Here is a 9,321-nt window from a genome sequence, read left to right as displayed (position 1 = left end):
ATATAAAGATATAACATATTAGAAAACAAATAAATTAACAAAGTTACAACTCTACTGTGAGTATTGAGTAACAAAATTAACGACTTCACAACCTTCAATGGTTCAATTCTTAAGTCTTGACCAAACAAAATAGAAGCCAAATCTAAGTTGGTTGAACCACTTGGTTGATGTCTTGATAATGTGCGCCGAAATCAAACCATGGATTAGAAAAATCAATAGATTGATAGAGTTTTTGAGGGATTTCAAAATTTGGAGACCGTCAATATCAAATGTGTCGATATGTTCAATGGTTTAATGGTTTTAGTCGTCGATTTTGATTATGTTAATTTGAGTCATAGTCAATAAGTTAAAAAATTGGGCTTGCTAACATTAAAATAGATAAATAAATAAATATATATATATATATATGTACGTATTTGGCGGTCAGTTTGGTCCAAACCGCCCAAAAGAGTTTCCAAACCGCAGACCGGACCGGATCGCCCGGTTTTGCTATTTTCCAAACCAGACCGGACCGCCAGACCACTCAAACCGCCAAAAACGGTCCGGTTTGACTTGGTTCAGTCGGTTTGAGCGGTCCAACGGTTCTTTTGAACACCCCTAATGGGTGTACGCATTTTTTTGATTCAATAGGAAGTTGTGAGAATGCATTTTCCCAAAAAAAAAGAAAGGGATAAAGGTACGAAGCGGATTGCTTCATGAAAATATAACAAACCTCTTTTTTCGCATCAAAATGATAAGACAACTCATTTAACACATTTTGGTACAATTTATCGCATCATAAAGATGAATATATAAATTCCTCGCATTACATGGGTGAGACAATCTCATTTCCTCGCATCACATGGGTGCGATAAACCAACTTCTCGTATCAATAGGATGTGATAAGTCCACTTCTCGCATCACAAGGATGCGATAAACTCAAGTCATCGCATCACACAGATGCAACAACTTCAGGTCATCACAAGGATGCGACAAACAGAAAACACTTTATCAAAAACCCAAACTTTACATTTCCATTTATTATGCCATCCTTATCCTGTTATACACCTCTTCTTGATATGCCACCCTTATCCCAAAATACATCCCTCATTGATATGTCATCCTTATAACCAAAACACACATCTCCTTGATATTTCACCCTTATTACATTCACATGATATAATCATATCAAAATATCAATTCATGCTATTCATAGCATCCAAAAACAGTTTTTATATCATCCCCATGTAAAGAACCACACGGTTCTAATTCAATATCTTAAAAGGAAAGCTTGTAGAATACACTCATCTTATATAACCACATAAATGAAGGTATGATGATGAAAACCAACAACAAATATCCAAGTAGAAATCATACAATCAACTCCCTTTTCTTTCCTTCTTTTACTGCTTCAAATTATCGGCTCACAGAATACACAGGAAGACTCATCAACTTTTTCTTACTTTACTCCCAAAACCAATGAAATAAAATAAATATCTCATATACCCATTTTAAACAATAAAAGGCGGTGAGATTTTTTTTAAATATTTAAGCATATAAACACATCAAGCCCCTTTCAAAAACAACCCTGAGCTTTATAACCGAATAACCGGTTATCACACAACGAGTCCCTCTTTGTAATTATTTTGATTTTAGGACTAGTGCGGGTAAAAAGTGTGAACCTTACAGACCAAATTTGCAATTTACTCATTTTAATTCTTACTTATTTATAACCAATATCTTGTGAAATTTAAATCTTTAGAGCATCTCCAACAGATTCTCTAAAAGAGAAAAAAAAATGAGGAAAATGAAGTTTTAAACTAAAATTAAGCTCTAATAGATTCTCAAAAAGTATCTCCAAAATGGAGAAAGTAGGAAAGATAAGGTTTTTTCTTCAAATATGAAAATTACCCCAAAAATGATTCTCATGTGAAAGAAATATTGAATATTTTTAAATTTAGTTATGGAGTCGTAAAAATGATTAAGATGTAAAATGAATAATAAAAAAGTAAAAAAAAATAAATTAAATAAAAATTTATAATTAAATTTTACTTAGGATTTGAAACATTTAAAGGAATCAACTCAATTATAACGGTGTGAAAAAATCTTTGCCCACGCCCAATACGTTAAAAAGCAAGAATAAGGGGCCGTTTACCTAAATACTTACCCGTAAGTACCACTTACTTATCGGTAAGATTTTATTTAGTAAAACGCATCGTATGCAACAATTTATCCCGGTAAGCACTAACCATGGTAAGAATTCTCGTTCTCACTTACCGGGTAAGACCCTCGATTCTTGTCTTCGCTCTTACCGGGTAAGATTTTTAGTCATTGTCATATTCATCCGGTAAAGTAAAGTGATTTAGTAAACACTTACCCGGGTAAGCGTTTGGTAAACGGCACCTAAGGCTCAAAGTAGGTAAACATCAATAAAATTTTATATTACACACACACATTACATATAGATAAAATTTTATCAAAATTATATAATTATTAAAATAATAATCACAAAGGTTATTTTTTATTTCTTTTATTCTTAAAAAAATTAAATTTATAGTACTAAAAACAGATATTTAATAAATTATTTATTAGTTAATATTATTATAGTATCAAATAGAAAATAGAAAATGAAAGAGAGTATATAGGAGGTGGTATGGATAGAATATGCGTATGTATCTATTTTGAGACAATAGAATAGAAACAATCAAGTACCGCATTAAGCTACGTTGCAAGACTAGCTGACAAGTTACTGATAATTGACAAGCTAACCAATATCTAAAAAGCTAGCTAACTAACTAATCACCTAAAAAATGTAAAATTACTAAAAAAAACATGTTAAAAACTTAGTCAATTATAACATTTCAGAATACTAGAAAGATATTCATACAATGCAGTGAGATAGAGCTCAATTTTAATACATTTTTTTTTATTTTTTTCGTCTAAGTCGATGTTATAATGCGGTTTTATGTAGTTTTAAGAAAACAATAATGATTTTATTTTTGAATAAAATATAAATATGAAAATATATCATAAAAAAATTGGAAAAAATATTGATATTGGTAGTTGGTACCAAACTAATTATTTAAAATTTCTTTTTTTTCCTGTGTATTTCTTTAAATTTTTTTGGTTTGATAATATAACTTTTTATAAATAAAATAATTAAGTATTTTGTTACAACTCATGATTATCCTAATTATATTTTAGATTTTTTATATTTAAAATGAGATGTTTATCATCTATTTGATTATGTTTATCTACAGTTAGTTACACGAATTCAAACATAAAGCTTTAATAAGTTGTACTTAGACATAATTTACTTGTAATCTTGAATATTAAGTAATATGCATCAATATACAATACTTCATGCATAAAAAATAGTTTTCAAGAGTTTTTGTCAAATGTTTTATAATATAGTATAGATAAGTAAAATAGATCACTAATAATATAATATATTAATTAATACAAACCAAATGGTGAAAAAAGTAAAATAATGTAATATGCTGCTAATAGAACTTCAATTTGATTATATATAGGGGTTTAATCATTTGGTTCGGGTGCGAATCGTTAGCTTGTGTCGACTATTCTCATTAAATGCTTGCATGTGAAACACAAACCATATGTTTGAGGTTAAGATTGTAGATGACAGTCGAGTTATGTTTGGAGAAGTCTATGATGATTGTAATATCATTATGGATGGTCATCCTATTCTATTGCATTTATATTCTGTGTCTCTGGGTGAGTTTCATGTGATATTGGGAATGGACTGGTTGGCTAGCAACAACGGCAACATCGTGTGCAGTATAAATGATTCGAGCTACTTTAACGAATAAAGAGGAGACAATCATTTATGGTGATTGGCGCGATAGGTTGTCTTATTTGATTGGTTGGCGATGCAATGTTTGGGGAAAGGGTGCCAAGGTTTTTGGCCTATGTTATCGACTCAAAGAAATAAAAACAAGGAGTGGAGGATGTGCCAATAGTGAAAGACTATCCCGAATTTTCCCCCGATGATTTAACCGATCTACCACCATATCTTCAAGTCGAGTTTACAATCGATTTGGTCCTCGGAGCCATGCCAATAACACGTGCACCATATCAGTTAGCTCCAACAAAAATGAAGGAAATGATGCCTTAGTTTTAGGAGTTGCTTGATAAGGGTTTTATCCATCCTATTACATCACTAATGGGAGCATCTGAGTCTATGAGAACATGTATAGGATATCGTGAGCTCTACAAAGTGACCATCTAAGAATAAATATTCGCTTCTAAGAATCGATGATTTATTGATTAGTTGCAAAGGCGAATTGCTTCTCGAAGATAGACTTACGTTCTAGATATCATCAGTTAAAGGTGAAGGAAGATGATGTTCCCAAGAAGGCGTTTCGCAAAAGATACATGCATTACGATTTTTTTGTTATGCCTTTGGGTGTAACGAATACCCCAGTCGTGTTTATAGGCTTAATGAACTGCGTGTAATCTATTTTTAACCAAGTGTGTGATTGTCTTTATAGACGACAACTTGATTTACTCTAGGTCGAAGAATGGGCATGAGGAGCACCCTCGATCGCTGTTGGAGTTATTGAATCATGAGAAGTTATTTGTGAAAATTTTGAAGTGTAAGTTTTGGCTTCGAGAGGTGAAATTATTGGGGCATGTAGTTTTCAAAGATGAGATCAAGGAGGACCCGACTAAGATTGAAAATCCCTTGAGCACTGGGAACTTCCAAGATCGCCATCCGAAGTGAGAACTTTTTTTGGGTTTAGCGGGTTACTATCGAAAGTTAATTCAAGACTTCTCGCAGATATCAACACTTCTAACCTCTTTAACCAAGAAAAGTGTCAAGTTTAAGTGGATCGATGCTCAAGAAGCCACATTTAAGTAGTTGAAAAAAAGTTCAGTAATGCACCGATCTTGTCTTTACCAGATGGATCGGAAGGGTTTGTGATCTATAGCGATGCTTCCAAGTTAGGATTGGGATGTGTGCTTCTTGACAATTGAAAGATCATGAAAGAAATTGCCCTACTCACGGTATAGAGTTGGTGGCAGTAATTTTTACGTTGAAGATATGGACATATTACCTCTATGGTGCGAAACATTGAATTTACACCGATCACAAAAGTTTTAAGCATTTGTTTGATCAGAAAGAGTTAAATATGTGACAAAGAAAGTGGATGGAATTGTTTTAACTTAATAGTGTGATGCATATTGGACCTTGTTTTGAGGTATAAACAAATATCCAAGGGACATATGTGATGCTATTGAATAGTACAAGGGGGTGGATGTCATTAAAACATAATCGAAGGGGGGGTTTTGTAAAATTTAAATAAAATTTTGAAATGGGAGCCCATAAACCATAACATCATGAAGGGCATGTGCACATCTATGTTGAGTCTCATCACAGGTGGGACCATGCATCATGGGATCGTAGGGCTGGGACCAAGCTGGGACATCATGGCCGTCAATTTTGTCTTACGTTACCATAGAAACTGTTACCTTTTTGAGATACCATACGCCAGAGTAGCACCAAAATACTTTTACCTTTTTGTTTATTTTCTTTTCAACTGAAAAATATACACATTATAATTTTTAGAACAAATTATCAAAATAATCTATATTATATTATAAAACATTTGACAAAAAATTTTAAAAATTATTTTTTATACATAAAGTACTGTTTATTGATACATATTACTTAAAATTCAATATTACAAGTAATTTTGCATAAGTACAACTTATTAAAGCTCAGTTTTTAAATTCGTATAACTAACTGCAGATAAACATAATCAAATAAATGATAAACATTCATTTTAAATATAAAAAATATAAATTATAATTAAGATAACCATTGATTTTTAATAGAATTTTTAATTATTATCTTTGTAAAAAATTATATTATTAAATAAAAAAACAAATTACTTTGTTATTAAATCTAAATTAACATATAATAAAAAATTGAATTAATTAAGTTACACCAAAAAAACGAGAATTATTAAATGGTTAATTTGATACTAATATCGATTTATTTTTTTAAATTTTATGCTATCTGCAAATTTATATTTCATTCAAAAATAAAAACATTATCGTTTTCTCAAAACCACATAAAATCGTATTATATCGATACAGAAGAATAAAAACTAAACATTAAAATGAAGATTTATCTCGCTGCATTGCGCGAGTACCCTTCTAGTAATAAAAATAATAATATTTTTTTCCGTTACAAAATAATTGTCCATGATATAAAATGCATACAAAAATATATAATTATTATTAGGGGTACTCAAAAAACCGATCAACTCGGTCAGCTCAATAGAAAAAAAACTCATAAAAGCTCAACCAAAAAAAATCTCAACCCGAGATAAAACGACACAAAACTAATACAAAATTAGGTTAAATCGCATATATTGGTTAGAATAATTTAAACTCAACCCAACCTGATGAATCTGATGTATTTCTATATTATGAATTTAATATGATTGTTAAGTAATCGATTATTTATTAGACATTAAACCATCTCGTAATTAACTATATTACAATTTCACCCGTAATTTTACTTTCATATTTGCATGAATCTTCAACTTCTTATGAGTTTGTTAGTCATTTTCTATGTTCTCATTTTGAATTTATATCGTATAAACACAAAAGCTTACTTAAATTGTAAAATGATGTACTAAGGGGCCGTTTATCAAACGCTTACCTGGGTAAGTGCTTACCAAGTCATATTAACTTACCGGATGAATATGGTAAGGATCAAGAATCTTACCCGATAAGAGCGAGACAAGTACCAAGAGTCTTGTCCGGTAAGTGAGGACGACAACTCTTACCATGGTAAGCGCTTACTGGGTAAATTACGACCGTTTTGGTGGACTAAAATCTTACCTGATAAGTAAATGATAAGTGTTAAATTTTACCCGTAAGCTCTTTTTTTTGTAAGGGTGTCCGGGCCAAAGCCCGACTAATCTCCGACAATTTTGGAGGCAAAGCATGACCCCACTTAAATGTCGCCAACACTCCCCTCCCAGGGCTCGAACTTGGGTTCATGACTATGCCATGCCCAAGCCTTACCACTAGGCTGGAAGGTCTTTGACTACCCGTAAGCTCTTTTTTTTTTTTTTTTTTTTAAGGGTGTCCGGGCCAAAGCCCGACTAATCCCCGGCAAATTTGGAGGCTAAACATGGCCTCACTTAAATGTCGCCAACACTCCCCTCCCAGGGCTCGAACTCGGGTTCATGACTATGCCATGCCCAAGCCTTTACCACTAGGCTAGAAGGTCTTTGACTTACCCGTAAGCTCTTACCGGCTAAGTGTTTGGTAAACGGTCCCTAAGTTTCAACCTAATCAATCCGACCCACACGGTTTGGGTTTATTTTGTGTTGAATTGAGATTTTCCAACCAGAAACATCAGATTAGATTGTTCAAATGCTTTCAACTCGGTCAACCCAATCCATGTGCAACCCTAATTATTATTCTTTTAAATTAATTGAATGACAAATTTACTCTTGATAATAATGAAAGTAATGAATTTCTCCATCAACCCCGTCTCTCCCAAAATAAATGTCCATTATAAACACGTACACACATTGTTTTAGTTATATGTAATTATTACATTTTTAATTAATGAAAAGACAATTATACGGTCAATTACAGAGAGGCAAACTTTTTTCCATCTCATAATCAAGGATAACATGATAAAGTAGACATTTACTTTCAAAACTTGATACTTATTTTGGGACAAACTAAAATAATAATGTAAACACTTACTTTAGTATAATATTAATTAATGGTAAAATTCAAAAGTAACTAATTACTTTTGAAAGTGTATGCTTATTTTCAGACAAATAAAAATAAAAATATGAACATTTATTTTGAGATGGATGCGTGTACTTTTGCCAATGAACTTTCAAATTGTTATTAATTGAGAAAATTGCAGGAACATGTAATATAATGTGATCTGATATTATTTTGTACTAGAAGAGTACTCGCGCAATGTAACGAGACACATCTTGATTTTAATGTTCTATTTTATTATTTGTCTCTGTCGATGTTATGATACGATTTTATGTGTTTTTAAGAAAACAATGATGATTTTATTTTTGAATAAAATATAAATTTGAAAAAGCATATATCAATGTTAATATCAAATCAATTATTTAAAAGTTCTCATTTTTATGTAATTTCTTTAAGAAAATTATTATAATTTAATTTAAGTTTAATAACGAAATAATTTATTTATAGTTTAATAATATAACATTTAAAAATAATAATAATTAAGTATTCTGTTAGAAAATGATTATCCGAATTATATTTTAGATTTTTTATATTTAAAATGAGATGTTTATCCTATATTTGATTATATTTATCCGCAGTTAGTTACACGAATTCATATATGAAGCTTTAATAAGTTATATTTATACACAATCTACTTGCAATCTTGAGTTTTAAGTAATATGCATTAATAAACAGTAATTTACGCAAATAATTTTTAAGAGTTTTTGTCAAATGTTTTATAATATAGTATAGATAATGTAATTTTAAAATCTCATTTTGATATTTTATATGAATAATTTGAAACAATTAGGTCCATAATTTGTATAGGAAAATGTATGAAAATATAACATATTTTGACTTAATTTATTATCTTGTGTATATTTTCTGAGATAAAAAAAAAAAACGTTACATAAAATAAGAAAATATAATTTAATTATCAAAATTACTGCCTTTTATGGAACTGAATTTTTTTAATCATAAAAAAATAAATAAAAATGGTAAGATGGTGACAAAGTTGAATTAATTATTTATAGAAGTTATTAAAATTGAATGGTCAAAATAAAAAATAAAAATGCATGATTATTTATTTTGTTTTTTACCTTTAAAAACTATATTTTACATGGATTGTTTTTGGAGATTGCATGCATGTCTTCCCTCCTATTTCTATCTCTTTCTTTTCACCTGATTCTTTAAATTTATCTATTTTATTTTTTATTATTCTGGATATCCGATCTGTTATGCGAGCCGACTAATCTCAGGGCGATCACCTGCTTTGCAGATATTTCGGGGTCATCACATTCGAACCTCCGTGGCCACAAGAGGATTTTTATTCCTCATTGGATTTGAATTTGGAATCTCCTAGTACTTTTGATATTTGAAGTCAAGCTCAAACCAATCATGCATCATCCTTGTGGTTAAAAAACAGTAATTAAATTATTTTATTTTATTTCATAAGTAAATTTATTTACTTTTAAGTTAAAAAAAAGTAATTAAATTAGATTTTTTTTATTGTAAACATGATATAATAAAATTATATCATGTTTAATTATTGACTAGTTGTGTACCCGCGCAATGCGG

This window comes from Cynara cardunculus (genome assembly GCF_001531365.2).
Source record: "Cynara cardunculus var. scolymus isolate 2C chromosome LG 5, CcrdV1, whole genome shotgun sequence".
Classification (NCBI taxonomy): domain Eukaryota; kingdom Viridiplantae; phylum Streptophyta; class Magnoliopsida; order Asterales; family Asteraceae; genus Cynara; species Cynara cardunculus.
Note: the sequence above shows the minus strand (reverse complement) of the source record.